Here is a 13,660-nt window from a genome sequence, read left to right on the forward strand (position 1 = left end):
ATTTAACAACCCTGCTTTAGAACAAGTGTAAGTAGGTGGCAGATCCCAATTCTCCAGCTAGCCCCATCTCCATGCTGGGCTGAACTTGCCCAGCCCAAAGCATGGATTCAGAAAGCAGAGCTGGATGGGAGTTTGATGGCTTGGGCTTGTCTTTAATAGGTGGAGGAAAGAAGGGGCCCTGCTCACCTCCAGTGAAAGCAGCTGCAATCCATTGTGATGGTGCAGAATGGACTAATAAAGAAGCAGCAAGTCGCTGTCACACCATCCCTTCTCTCTTTCCACCCAGCCCTGGACTTGGGCAAGGAGACAGCAGCGGAGGAAGAGGAGCTGCCTTGTCTATTCGGCATAAGCTGGTTTCTTTGTCTTCAGTGCATCTCAGTTACTCAAGCTCTGCTGGACCAGAAGGAGCTACGCTCTCACAACAAGCAGCCATGCCAAGGCTGTCCAAGCAAATCACTGGTTTCTGGGTACAGAAAAATGAAGGCACAATTGTAGCATGCGCTCCCCTGGCAAGATACCACTGTGGCTATCATGCGACTCACTGACAGTGGTGAAATGAAGAAACAAGATTTGCAAAAATAATTGCATTTGGCAAATGGGCCTGAAATAAATTATTTGCAGAATCCCATTCCACCCTCTACGGTACCAGCATGGGCATTTCACGTGGCCACGATACATCAGATTAAACAATCCAAACATGCGTAAGTTATTCACAATGAATAATTCGACCACCTCAATTCTACTGGAGAAGAGAGAGGGGCTGTTGAAGGCAGGTAAGCAGCTTGGCAAAGAACAAAGCCCTTTGCTCCGAGTTTTGCAATCTTTAGATATTACTGTTTACTCTATGAATAAATGAATATAGCAAAGAGGCATATTGATTGGCCTGAAAGGGCATGAATTATATTTAAACAACATTTTGGCAAAACCGGGCAACGTTCCATACACGTTTTATGCGAGGAAAGAAAGAACATTTCATTTATCAGTTTATCTTGCACAAAAAAAAACAAAAAAGCCTCGCTGTTAGAGATCCTTGTAATGATAAAGGGAAATTAAACAAAAACCTGAAATACAACCTGGGCTAATGTTCTGGACCATTTAATTTTTATGAATACTGATGACAGTGATTTTTTTTTGCGACCTTTAAGAGCAGAGAACATGTTGTAATGACACTTGTAGACACTGCCATTACTTACAGCAGTTGCCCTTTGCAATGTTTTATGGCCAGGATTTACCATCATGCTTCCAGTGGCAGAGATGACTCCTCAAATTACTGCTAAATAAATACCGGCACTACAAGGAAGGAACGGACATTTCTCGAGAGCTACCATTGAGATCGCTGCTGGGTTTGTTTGCTTGGTTGTATTTTTTCCTTGCTCAACTAATATGAAGACGCTTCTTCTTCTCCGGTTTGCATGAGTACAACGCGAGGTGCTTCACAAAGCTAAGCCTGTTCTTCCCCTTGCACAGAGGGAAGGGAGGTACAGAGAGGTGCAACGACTTCCCAAGGTCACCGGGCAGGCCAGGCCAGGATGGATCCAGCTGCTCTGTGCCGTGGTGCTTCACGCTGGCGTGTCAGGTACTGAGCACCGGGCAAAGGCATGGGGAAGGCATTATGCTCTCGTGCAAGGGGCATAGGTTCAGTGCCAGCTGAAGAGGTCAGGGCCCAGCCAGCTCGCGGTTCCCCAATGCATGCAGCTCCTGGATCTGCTGTACTGGAGGCAGGGAGTGTTTGTAGTGGTGGGGGATGCATCTGGCCTGAAAAACAAGTTCTCCCTCTTCTCTGTGCTCCCCCCAGCACACGGCAGCCCCATTATCCAGGACAAGAAACCAGGATCAGGCCAGAGCCCTTCATGTGCCATGTGCTGCAGTTTCATCTCCTAAGGCAGCAGCACTAACCACGGGAGCTTTGTCTTCCCGACTTATGGAGTTAATAAACCCACGCAAGGTGTTGATACAGATCTCTGGGATTTACAGAGAATTGCTGCGCTCTTTGCTAGCCGTATGTTGGTCCCTCTCCCTGTGTTATGCACTGTGCCTGCTGTCTCTTTGGGGCAGAGACTGTCTTGCTACTCCATGTCCGTACAGCACCAAGCACCACTTGTGTCGGGGAGTCCTGCAACAACCCTTATTAACCATCATGATTGTTAGCAATGCTCCACCTTGGATTTCTCTCCCTGGAGGTCAGGCTCTGACTTCCTTTCTGTCTAGGGTGGATTAAGGAGTCCCCAGGCTTTCGCCCTACAGAGTCCCAATGGGGTGGGTCTAAAGTGGCCTCAGCCTTAGAGCCACATGGGCAGACAAGTGAAAGTATTAAAAGTCCTGCCACTCTGCAGGTTTCTTCATCTGCTCCCTCCCCAGGGAACCCAAGGAAGGAAATTAAATGTATAAAAAGATTTGCTAACCTGGAGCTAGAAAGTTATTTATTGACATGAAGGTGTTGAGAAGGATTGGGGGATCTGAGAGCAACGGGGAAACAAGAGTCCTGAAAGCCGGCTGAAGAAAGCTTTTTGCTGAAGTGCTATAGAAGGAGCCCCTGGGATTTCAGCTTCTTTAATCAACCCTTATTACAGATTTAATTAGGGGTAGTGCATGCAGATAGCTAGATAGCACACGTTTGGAAAATGACAGCAAAATAAAGTCAATGAACTAAGCATGGCTTAGCTGACAACTCCGCTATGTCGTGCAACTGAACTTCCAGAGAGGATACTTAACGCATGATATGATATTGCTTTCCGCGGATAAAACAAAGAGTTGTATATAGTGACGGCAAGTGATAGATGGTGGCTTTACCGCACCAAATACCAATAGATTTCTTTGTCCGTGTAGCTTAAATTGAAAAAGAAAGCCCCTTGCAGCAGAGTAATGGCTGATTTACAGCTATGCGGTGCCCAATCTATTACGTTTCGGTTCATATTTCAGCAGAGTTTCTTTATCCCTGGAAATATTGAGGGCTTTTTTAATGAGGATGGATAGCCAGACTCCATTTCTTCTTGGGGAATTCCTATGTGGACCAGATGAGGCATAAAAGAAAGAAACCTGTGCTGAAAGTCAGCCTTCCCCACAGCTACCGGCAGAAGGGAGCAGCTGAATACAGAAGGGGCCCAGGGCTCTGTCTCAGGGTATTGCAGTTGGCTTCCACCAGGGAATTGAACTCACAGACCCAGATGTGTTCACATGAGCCTCCAGGCATGGACCCCAGCCATGAAACAGCGGAGGAAACCCTGCTGTGCTCCAAAGAGCGCTAACAGGGAGCTCATCTTTTACTTTGCCTCAGCATCCCTGGATCCGCAGGAAACCCATGTTGATCTGCAGAAAGGACGATCACCCGGGCCAGGTATACTGTTCATGGGCAAGCCATGCTGCTCTGGGTCAAAACAGAACGGTCGTCCAGCCTGGCATAAGGAAAGGTGGGCATATGCCATCCACCCATCATCATCAGACCAACCCTGCAGGTTCATCAACGACCTGGAAGATGGCATCGAGTGCACCCTCAGCAAGTTTGCAGATCTGGAGGGAGTAGTAAATACGCTGGAGGGTCGGGCTAGGATTCAGAGAGACCTCGACAAATTGGAGGATTGGACCAAAAGAAATCTCATGAGGTTCGACAAGGACAAGTGCAAAGTCCTGCACTTAGGAGGGAGCAATCCAATGCATGGGTGCAGGCTGGGAGTGACGGGCTGGGCAGCAGCTCTGCAGAAAAGGACCTGGGGGGGACAGTGGACAAGAAGCTGGATATGAGCCAGCAGTATGCCCTTGCTGCCAAGAAAGCTGACGGCATCTTGGGCTGCATTGGTAGGAGCATTGCCAGGAGGTCAAGGGCAGTGATTAATCCCCTCTGCTCAGCACTGGAGAGACCACATCTGGAGTCCTGTGTCCAGTTTTGGGCCCCCCACTACAGAAAGGATGTGGGCACATTGGAGAGAGCCCAGTGGAGGGCAAGAGAAATGGTTCAGGAGCTGGGGCACATGACTTGGGGGAGAGGCTGAGGGAACTGGGTTGATTTTGTCTGGAGAAGAGAAGGCCGAGGGGGATTGAATAGCAGCCTTCACCTCCCTGCAGGGGGGCTGCACAGAGGATAGAGCTGGGCTGGTCTCAGTGGGGGCAGATGGCAGCACAAGGAGCAATGGGCTCACATTGCAGCAAGGAAAGTTGAGGTTGGATATTAGGAAAAACTTTCTCACGAGGAAGGTGGTGAAGCACTGGAACAGGCTCCCCAGTGAGATGTTGGCATCTCCATCCTTGGAGGTGTTTAAGACCCGGCTAAACAAAGTCTTGACTGGGATGATGTAGTTAGGGCTGGTCCTGCTTGGAGCAGGGGACTGGACTGGATGTGGCCTCCTGAGCTCCCTCCCCACCCTCATTGTCCATGAGTCTGTGCATCTCGATCCACATGTGCTGCTTCCTGTGATATGTATTCAAGCTACGCTCCCAGGTTCGAGGGAAGAGAAGACTGGAGAAAGGGATCTATTTATGAAGTGACAGGTTAAATAGTGGCCTGGCAGGAAGGGCTATGTAGCAAGTGACCTCAGAACCTGACTCAGAGGACACTTTAATTCAGGCATGGAGACCTCTGCCCATCTAAGACGCAGCTGCATTCATTTGAAGGCCAGAAGGTGCATTTTGATGCTCCGGTCTGCCAGTCGAATCTGCCCCCGCCTCGGGCCAATGAACTGATGCCTTGTCATCTCTTGGCCTTGCCATCCATGGGTCCCGAGCAAAAATAAGGTTTAAATGGCACTCATGCAAAGGTTAGCACCCAGTGCCACGTGCAATGCACCTGGCTGATCAACATCAGCCCACCGTTGACATGAATTCACAGGCAAAGAGGTCACTGAACTTGAAACAGCGACAGCTGCAGGTTTGTGAGCACTAGCTTTATCTTTTTTTTCCCCCAGGATGCTATTTCCCAGGGGTGTTACAAGAAGAGAGATTCTGGGTCCAGAAATCCATCATAAAATCCTTTCCATCAAAAAGCAGCAAAGGGAAGGGGTGTGAGGGTGTTACACAGATTATACCAACTTTCCACAGACAGTTTCTGAGAAGGCCTGATCTAGCAGGAGAAGAAAATAAAGACACAGAGAGAAAAGCCGACGTTACCCAAAGAGCAGACCCAACAGAAGTGGAAACAGCTTTATTTCCCCCACCAAAAAAAAGGCTTCTGAAATAATTACTCCCAAGGCTCATCATCTGAGCAGCACAAAGGATTTTACCAGCGGTGTTTCCATTAAAGAGCGCTGTAACACATGGAAATGCAGAAGCTAGATCATTTTGCTTTCACAGCCTCAAGCTACACTCAATGGTGGATTCATTGCTCTCGAGAGTAATCAAAGGACATGCATGTCGGGTAGTTCTTCGCTCTCCACTCTTCGATAGATCCAATTAAGAGTGAATATATGTGATTTCTTTAAAGACGACAGTCTCCGGGCTGGCCGTGAGCTGCTGGACAAATGGACAACACAGAAAGAAGCAGCCAGTTGGTTTTCTCTGTCACTAGCTCACCCCTTGCTGAGTTCAGCTCCAGCATCTCCACCCCATTTGAAACCCCTGTTTCTCATGGATGTGAAGTCTGATGGATATGTTGGGATACCTCCAAGCGGACTACTCTGATCAGCTTGAGGAATCCTCCATACCCCAGGCAAGAGCCCTGGCACTGTTCATGCCCCTGCCAAGGGCCTGGCACGGACACAGACCCAAGGTGCCACGGGGCTGTTCAGTGCAAAGCTAGGCAGACACCTTCCTTCTTTATCAGGGCTGAAAGGAAAACTAGAGCAGCACGAAGCAGCCAGGTAACTGCATCCAGCTGTGATCGCAGGGGCCTTGTGCACCGTGTACTGTGACGGGGATGTCAGGAGGCAGCAAGGCAATGCAGGTACCCCCACGATACCAGAAAGACATCGTCCCACCATGCAGAGTCCAGAGATGGGCAGGAAGGGCACTGGTGTTTCCCAAGAGCTGACCTGAAGCCCAGGAATTCAGATCCCAAAATTGCAGAAAGCAGCCCCCTGCTCTGCATATTCGCCACAGCCGCTCTGAGGACGTCAAACCTGGCGTCTCAGCTCTGGGCAGCACCTTCCTTCCCAAGCCCTCCAGGAAGGGTCCAGTTTGGAGAAATCGGGTTTGCAAAGAGCTCCACGTGCCAAGGCTCCAGCTGCTTTGCAGAGAAGCTGCGTGTGAACGCTCCTATTAGGCATATGACAGCAGCACTGAGGACACCTAATAGCGATGCCCTGCACATGCATGACTGCCAAAAAGCCTGTGCTGTGAGCTGGAGCGAGGCCTGATCCTCCCTGCCTCACCCACAGCACCAGCACTGGCAGCTGCACTGGCACATGTGAAATACGAGCATTTGGCTCCGGTAGTGTTGCTCCGACATCTTACACAGGCCTGATAATAGGGCCGAAGGGGCACGGCCGCAGCCTCATGCCCGGCCAGTGCTTATGCCTTTGGGCCTGTCCATACCATGGTGCTCTTAGCTGGATTTAATTAAACCGGTGCCAGCTCCCACATGGGCATGCTAGTTTCTGTTCCAAAGTAGGTTATTTTGGTTCGTTTGCATTGATTCCTCCTCAAACCCAGTCCAACTGCAAATCGGGTTAGTTTGCATGGAAGGAGAGAGGCTACCTCCTTGAGTCTGCAACCCTTTAATACTATCTTCAGATAATTTAGTGCCACTCCCTTGTCAGCCCAAGTCCACAGTGCCTCTGCCGCTCCCCTGCATTTGTGCGTGGACACATTTTAGCTCCTGCAGCCGTCAGCCCCAGCAGAGATGCAACACTTCTGCTCCAGGACACAGTCCATGTGCAACACTGGAGTGCACCCTCAAGTGAGAAGTCATAGGCAGGCATGCACAACCCTTTGTGGCCCAGCCAGCGGGCTGAGCTCAGCCTCCCAGGCTCGACCCCGAGTCTGTGAAGAGCAACCGCCACCCAGCCCATCGCGGGTGAAGCTCCACCCCAGCAGGATGGGCACGAGCTGCCAGGCTTCATACCCTAATGATGAGGGGAGACAGAGCTGACGTTCCCCCTGCACACACCCACCGCCACAGCTGAGGGGACCTGGGTAAGAGGAGACGTGACATCCAGGTGGGGCCAGCCCAACTTGTGCACAGACCTCGTTCAAATCCCCAGGACTTCTGGTGCATTTTCCCTCTGCTCCGACTTCCCACCCATTCACAGAGCACAGCGCTGGCTTCTCTTCTATTGATTAAACCTGGCCTGTGCTTTCAGCCCGCATAGCTCTGCCCATCTCTCCCCCCTCCTTTCCCTTCCTTCTCATGCTATGTCAAATTTAATTAAAATTCCTAAATCATCTAATTCTTTTGCTGAGTGCATTATCCTCAGCCTGCCCTTCTGCCTGCTTCTTTTCAAGCTCATTTCATTAAGAACCTTCCTACCAATTAATGGATCCACGTTTCGGATGCGTTACCATGCCACGCTGCTGTTTGTGCAGGCCCAGCCATGCGTGCAGCCAGCTGACACAAGGCATATGCCCCAGGCAGGCCAGACTCTCAAGGTATAAATAAGGTCTCTGGCACGAGAGGCACTTTCTGTCTGTCTGCTTTCTGGCCTTTCTTCCTCTGAACACGATGGCTTGATTGTAACAGGGACGGGAAGACTGAGGTCTCAGTGTGCAATTGCACACACACTGCAGGCACGTCCGCGGCTCTCTTGAAAGCATGTGTGTTGTGCTAATGACCCTGGTGCCCCAGCACGGTGCTGGGATGGGGGGTCTGCTGGTGGAGACAGGTCTTTAAATGTGTGTAAACTGGCTCCACCAGTGTCCTCCAGGGAAGCAGAAGCTACTTCCCCCCAAAGGCGTGAGGTGGTCGTCTCCGCCTGGCAAATCTGGCTGCTCTTGGACAGGGGCACGGGAAGGTGGACCAGCCAGGTGAGCCTGCATTAGATGTGACAGCTGCCTGAAGAGCCCGTGCTGATCTGAGCCAAACCAGGGTGCAGCTGAGCTGTGTTCACTTGAAGAGGTGATTTTGCATAGACCCAGGTGTGGCGGAGGTCAGGATCAGGACCCTGTCTCTGGCAGCTTTCTTCCACCCCCTCGGCTGCAGCTTCTGGCATTTCTTTCCGAACAGAAAGGAACCAAACCTTGCTTTTCCCACCCCGCTGAGGAGATGCAATGGGAAGGTGTTGCCTCCTGCAGACTCCCAGACGCACTGCAGGGAGCTGGGCTGATCGTCTGGGCAAACGCAGAGGCTCTGGCAGTGAGAGGCATCTCTGTGCAAACATGCAAACCTTTCTCTAGGGTGACCACGCAAGAGCCAGCGCCATACAGAGACGCACCAGAAGCCTGGCCTCATCCCAGGCAGCAAGCTTCATAAAAACCACGCGCTGGCAGAGCGCTGCGATGGACAGCAGCTCCCGAACGCAGGATGCGCGCACGAGGGAGCCCGGCCCCATCGGGTGACGACCAGCAGAGTCGGGCACAGGCGTCTATCTGTCAAATAAAACACTCCCTGCTTTCGTACAGCCTTGCAGGCAAAACACGCCGGGCACTCATTACAGAGAAACAAAAATTAAAAAGATAAATAAAGTGGGGGAAGGAGGGGGGATTTTCATGGCAAGGGAAAGGGTTTGCATTCTGGGAGCAGAAATTTTCCATTTATAGGCACAGACTATCAAGCCAAGCTTTCCCACAGCTACCAGTGCTCTCGGTCAGAGGTGAGGTGCACTGTTTGCTTCACCGGACCGTGCATTTTCTCCCTGAACTGCAGCTGATCTCAGCCCTGCGGCCTGCAGGTCCGTCTATCTGGCACAACTCAGCCCCACAGAGAGAGGCCTCAGCTAATGCTGAACCCGTTAGCACCCGAACCACAAGCAGCTTAACTGCTGGACTGATTAGTGGAGTACAGGGCTAACGGCATATTCACGTGGAGCCGGGATATCACCGTCCCGTGCTGAGCTGTCATGGACCCCACGTGTCCTCCAGCACGGAGCAAACGCTGGCGGCAAGAATAGCAGGAAAGCCGCGCGCTGCGAGACGGAGACCTGAGCTGAATCCTGCGCAGGGTGAGAGCTTGGCAGATGAACTCATCAGATAGCTTCAGCCAGAAGACGCGGAGGGGGAAGAACTGAAAAGGTTGCTGTCAGTTGGGTTAACTGCCCAAATGCTTCCATTAGACGTTTTAAACCTGAAACATTGGATTTTCCCCAGAAAGGCCATTTTTTTAAATAAAAAAAATGACTATTTTTTTCAAAGAAAAGGCTTTGATTTAAGAAAAAGAGATGGTGAAGTAACCCCAGAGCACAAGAAACCATCTCCCTTCCAGTCAAGAACTTGGGCTGCCCCAAAATGAGTTTTTTCCTTTTGTTCCATATTGCAAATTCTCCCACTTCATCCCAAAGGGAAGTTTTTTTCCTGGAGTTTCAGCTCAAAACCCCACTATTGACCCTGATGGACTGAGCAGAGGTGTTGAGCACACGGCCTCTCTTGGACAGAGGTGCTGCAGGTCAGGAGGACAGCGATGGCTGCAGACTTGGGACTGCAAGTGCAGGGGGCTGCGGAGGGTGGGCAGCGACCAACCTCATCCTGAAGAAGCAAAGCAAGCCCTGGATGTGCTGAGGGGGCACAAGATGCAGCACTGCATCCAAAATCAGAGACTTCAAACCTCCCTAAGCCATAAGAAAGTCATGCAACACTTGCACCGGCCTTTTCCTGTACTCTGAAGGCCGCAGGGGAAAGCATATGGGGATAGAGGGCTGGGGGCAGAGCCAGGCAGTGAAATCCAAGTGTAAATCTCCACCCTACATACAAGCCCACATGCCGTTCCCTGCAGACAATTCTGCTGCTCCAGAAACAGCAGCCGACAGCTTTGCTGGCAAGCGCTGCTGCCTCAGCAGCTGGAAGAGCTCGGGGAGCGAGCACGTTTCCTGCCGCTACAGCGTCATGTTCGGTGCGTTGTGACAGCTCCTCGGGATACGACCGGAGCCACCCGTGACCGGATGAGCCTTGACTACACAGACGACCAGCATCTCCCTGCTTGTGGGCCATGTCCCCGCTGCGTTGCTCGAGTGACAGCAGCCCTAGCTGGGCGTCGGGCCAGGAGGCAACGGCAAAGCCTGGAAGCCGAGGGATTGAATGAGAAAGGCAGAAACCTGGACGCTGCCTGGTGCTCCCTCCGGGCCAGCCTGATCCTGAAGAAGAAGCAAAGTCCATGCCCTGATGATGAGGGGCATCGGCACAGCTTCCACCTTCAGCTGTTGTCCCCGTGGGGACATGGGAGACCCCCTCCTACACCTTCCCAGACCCACTACCTGCCCCCATGCAGAACCCCAACCCAATCTGCACTTGCTTTAAGCAGCGCATGGCTAACTACCAGCGTTAACTACCAGCATCGACCCACTGCCTTCAGTAGCTTTGACCGCCCGTTGCTTTTCCCACCCCATCTTGTGCATTCCCATAGATTTAGAGATGTCCTAATTTATTCCTCAGCACTCAGGGGTTTGTTCTCTCCTGCATGCTCCAAGCCAGAATACAGAAGTCTTAAGTCTTTTCTCTTCCATCACCCCTTTTCTCACCATCATTGAAACATGGCCACTGAATCAACATACAGCCTTGCAAAGCCCCTTGCGTTCTCTGCGGACGGAGAGTGAACTTGAACTCTTAGAAGAGCGCCTGGATACATTTTTGCTGTCAGTTGCTTTCCATTTATTGCTTTCTGCTTATTTTTTCAAGCTAAAATAAGCAGAGGGGAAAACAGGCTTATAAACCATCCCGACAGGCAGCGGATTCCCAGAAAGCCTCCCTGGGGAGTACACTACAGCCGAGACAACAAGGCATGTTGTGTGTCCAGCACCAACAGCACAAACCCTCTACCACTTCCCTACCCATCTACAGCTACCATTAGCAGTCTGGTGGACTAGGCAAAAAAAGGAAAGGTGATATCCCAACACCGTCAACTTCTTATGCCCACCAGATCTAGCTAAGCAGAAAAGCTCCCAGCAGAGGTGATGCATGCAACTTTTTCTGAAGGGGATCTTTATAAGCACCGGTGATGTTCAGGGTCCGTGGATGTGGTGCTGTGCCTTCAGGATATGATCGCCTGATGTGGGCTCCGAGGAGGTAGCATCACATTGCACCCCTTCATTTTCATCTTTAGCACCAGGTCCTCATTATTTTTGCATTTCATCCATATTTTCGAGCAGGTCAGCTGGACCGCTCCCACGGCTTTCTGTGCAAATCAGCACACCTAGGAACAATGCATGTAGTTGCAGCAAGCGTGCACACATTTAGACAGGGATACGTCTGAAGATCTAGCCCCCAAATCTCTCTTTTAGCACTGGACTTTGCTGTTTGTCTCCCACAGGCCAAGGTACCTTTCCAGGTATGCTGCTTTTTGACTTCGAGAGATGTTTCCTATTTGTATAGGAGCATAATCTCATCCTGGAGCTAAAGCAAATGTAACAGCCACCTCCACTCTTTCACCTGCTTATTTGTTCCTAAATATTCAACAGTCCCAGGCACAAGAAACCAAAGCATCCTAGCAAATGCCTGCATGATGAATGAATGACAAAGGTCCTCTGTTACCTCGCTCGCCCTTCATAGAGGGATTTTAAGCATGGGCCGAAGCACATCACACCAAGCTCCTGCCTCTAGTTACGGCTGGCGTGCAGTTAAAAGAGGTTGGAAAAAAACCATAGGTGTTCATAGGGGAGAAACAATTCTGATACTCAAGCAAAGGGTCAAAGAGGAAAAGCTTCTGCATCAGAGGCTATAAAGGGGTCCCTGTGCAATTTCCTCAGGAAAAGGGAAAATCAATGGAAAGAGCCACCTGTGTTGCATGCATCCCAGCACCCATATGCGACAGGGCAAGCTCCGAGAAGCCCCCATGCCCCACACGCCGCCACCCTCCCCGCAAGGCTTCGGGACCTGCAGCTGTAGGGGCTCGAGGGGATTTTCGGGCTGTTACACGCCAGGCGCGGTGTTCACAGCACAGCGAGGGCTGGAACAGCTGCGAGAGCCACGGTCAGTTTATTTAAGCTTAGCAGTGCGTGCACGGCAGGCTGGCGTCTCCCAGCAACTGCGTCATCGTGCAAGCAGCACGGTGCAGCACCCCGGCGGGGCCTGAGCAGGGTTTGCACAGAGTCATAGATAACGAGGGTTGGAAGGGACCTCGGGAGGTCACATCTAGTGCAACCCCTGCTCCAAGCAGGACCAGCCCCAACTACATCATCCCAGCCAAGGTTTTGTCTACCTGGGGCTTCAAAACCTCCAAGGATGGAGACTGCACCACCACTCTGGGTAACCTGCTCCAGTGCTTTGCTACACTCTTAGTGAGAGAGTTTTTCCTAATATCCAACCTCAACTTCCCTTGCTGCAGCTTGAGCCCATTGCTCCTTGTCCTGTCACCTGCCCCCACAGAGAACAGCCCAGCTCCATCCTCTTTGCAACCCCCTGCAGGGAGGTGAAGGCTGCAATCAAATCCCCTCTTAGTCTTCTCTTCTGCAGACTAAATCATGTCCCCCAGCCCTCAAACCATTTTCCTTGCCCTCCTCTGAACCCTCTCCAGTGTGTCCACATCAGCACTCAGTGTGGTAGAGGTGATATCTTTTATTAGACCAACTAGACAGTTGCAAAAAAAAAAAAATCTTTATTTGCAAGCTTTTGGGCGCATGCCCCCTTCCTCAGGCAAAGGAGAATTTTCTACCGGCAAAGATTGTAAAACTCTCCTTTGCCCGAGGAAGGGCACGTGAGCCCAAAAGCTTGCAAATAAAGAAAAAATGTTTGCAACGGTCTAGTTGGTCTAATAAAAGATATTGCCTCTACCACACTGACTGCTTTTACTTTTAGACCAACACGGCTACAACTTTTATCCCTGAAGAGAGGGAAAGAATCTCTTCCTTTGATCTGCCGGCTACACTCCTACTAATGCAGCCCAGGTTGCTGTTTGCTTCTTGGCAGCAAGGGCACACTCTTTGCAACCAGGGCAAGCGGTGCTGTGTTCATCCCACTTCTGGGTCCATTCTCTAGATGCATTCCTAGGCGGGATAAATGGATGGCCTGTCTACTGTTATGCTACAACTTGGATCCATGCAGCTGGGCAGGAGAAGGGATTGGGCTCTGAGCCCCGCTGACAGGATCTGAGCAGCTGTGTGAGAGAGGTTTTGGGGTTTGTGTTGTTTGGAAGTGGAGAGCAGAGGAAGGTAACATCCCTCACATGTGCAGGGTGCAAATACTAAGGCAGGTCAAGCTGAGAGCTATCCAGGCAGCCATCCAGGGGATTTACCTCCAAGGAGAAAGCCAGCGCCCAGCTTGTGCCTCTCTTGCTCAGCTGCCATCAGAGAGGTCAGTGCATGGGGCGCTTGTGTGCGCACCAGGGGTAAGCTGGATGCCCTCCCTCTGGCTCAGCACACAATCAAGCCCATGGGGAAGTGCTCTCAGCTGCACATCAGCATTTTGTGCACTTCTGGGGAGAAGGAGAGACGGTAATAGGAGAGCACCAGGCACAGCGCTGTAGTGTCAGGCTGTTTAGCTGGAGCTGTAGGGCAGTCCCAGGCTCCGTGCCATCTTTGGCAGGACATCAGATCTATTGAACCTTCACTATAAGGTGATAGACTGGCAATCCCCTGCCAGGACATATCATGTACCAGCCTGTTGCAACCTCCCTTGAGTTAATCTACGTGCTGTTTCTGCAGCGCGTCTCCTGCAG

At 51.3% G+C, this 13,660-nt stretch overlaps 1 protein-coding gene across 1 annotated transcript in view; it reads left to right on the top strand.

The window, feature by feature from the left end:
* Positions 1–1,327: 1,327 nt before the first annotated feature.
* Positions 1,328–13,660, top strand: part of LKAAEAR1 (LKAAEAR motif containing 1) — a 38,997-nt gene continuing 26,664 nt past the window's right edge. Inside the window, exon 1 of the mRNA XM_025201734.1 lies at positions 1,328–1,576. The gene's annotated coding sequence lies outside the window, so the exon portion shown is untranslated. The remainder of the gene's footprint in view (positions 1,577–13,660) is intronic.

Source organism: Alligator sinensis, unplaced genomic scaffold (genome assembly GCF_000455745.1).
Source record: "Alligator sinensis unplaced genomic scaffold, ASM45574v1 scaffold752_1, whole genome shotgun sequence".
Taxonomy (NCBI): Eukaryota; Metazoa; Chordata; order Crocodylia; family Alligatoridae; genus Alligator; species Alligator sinensis.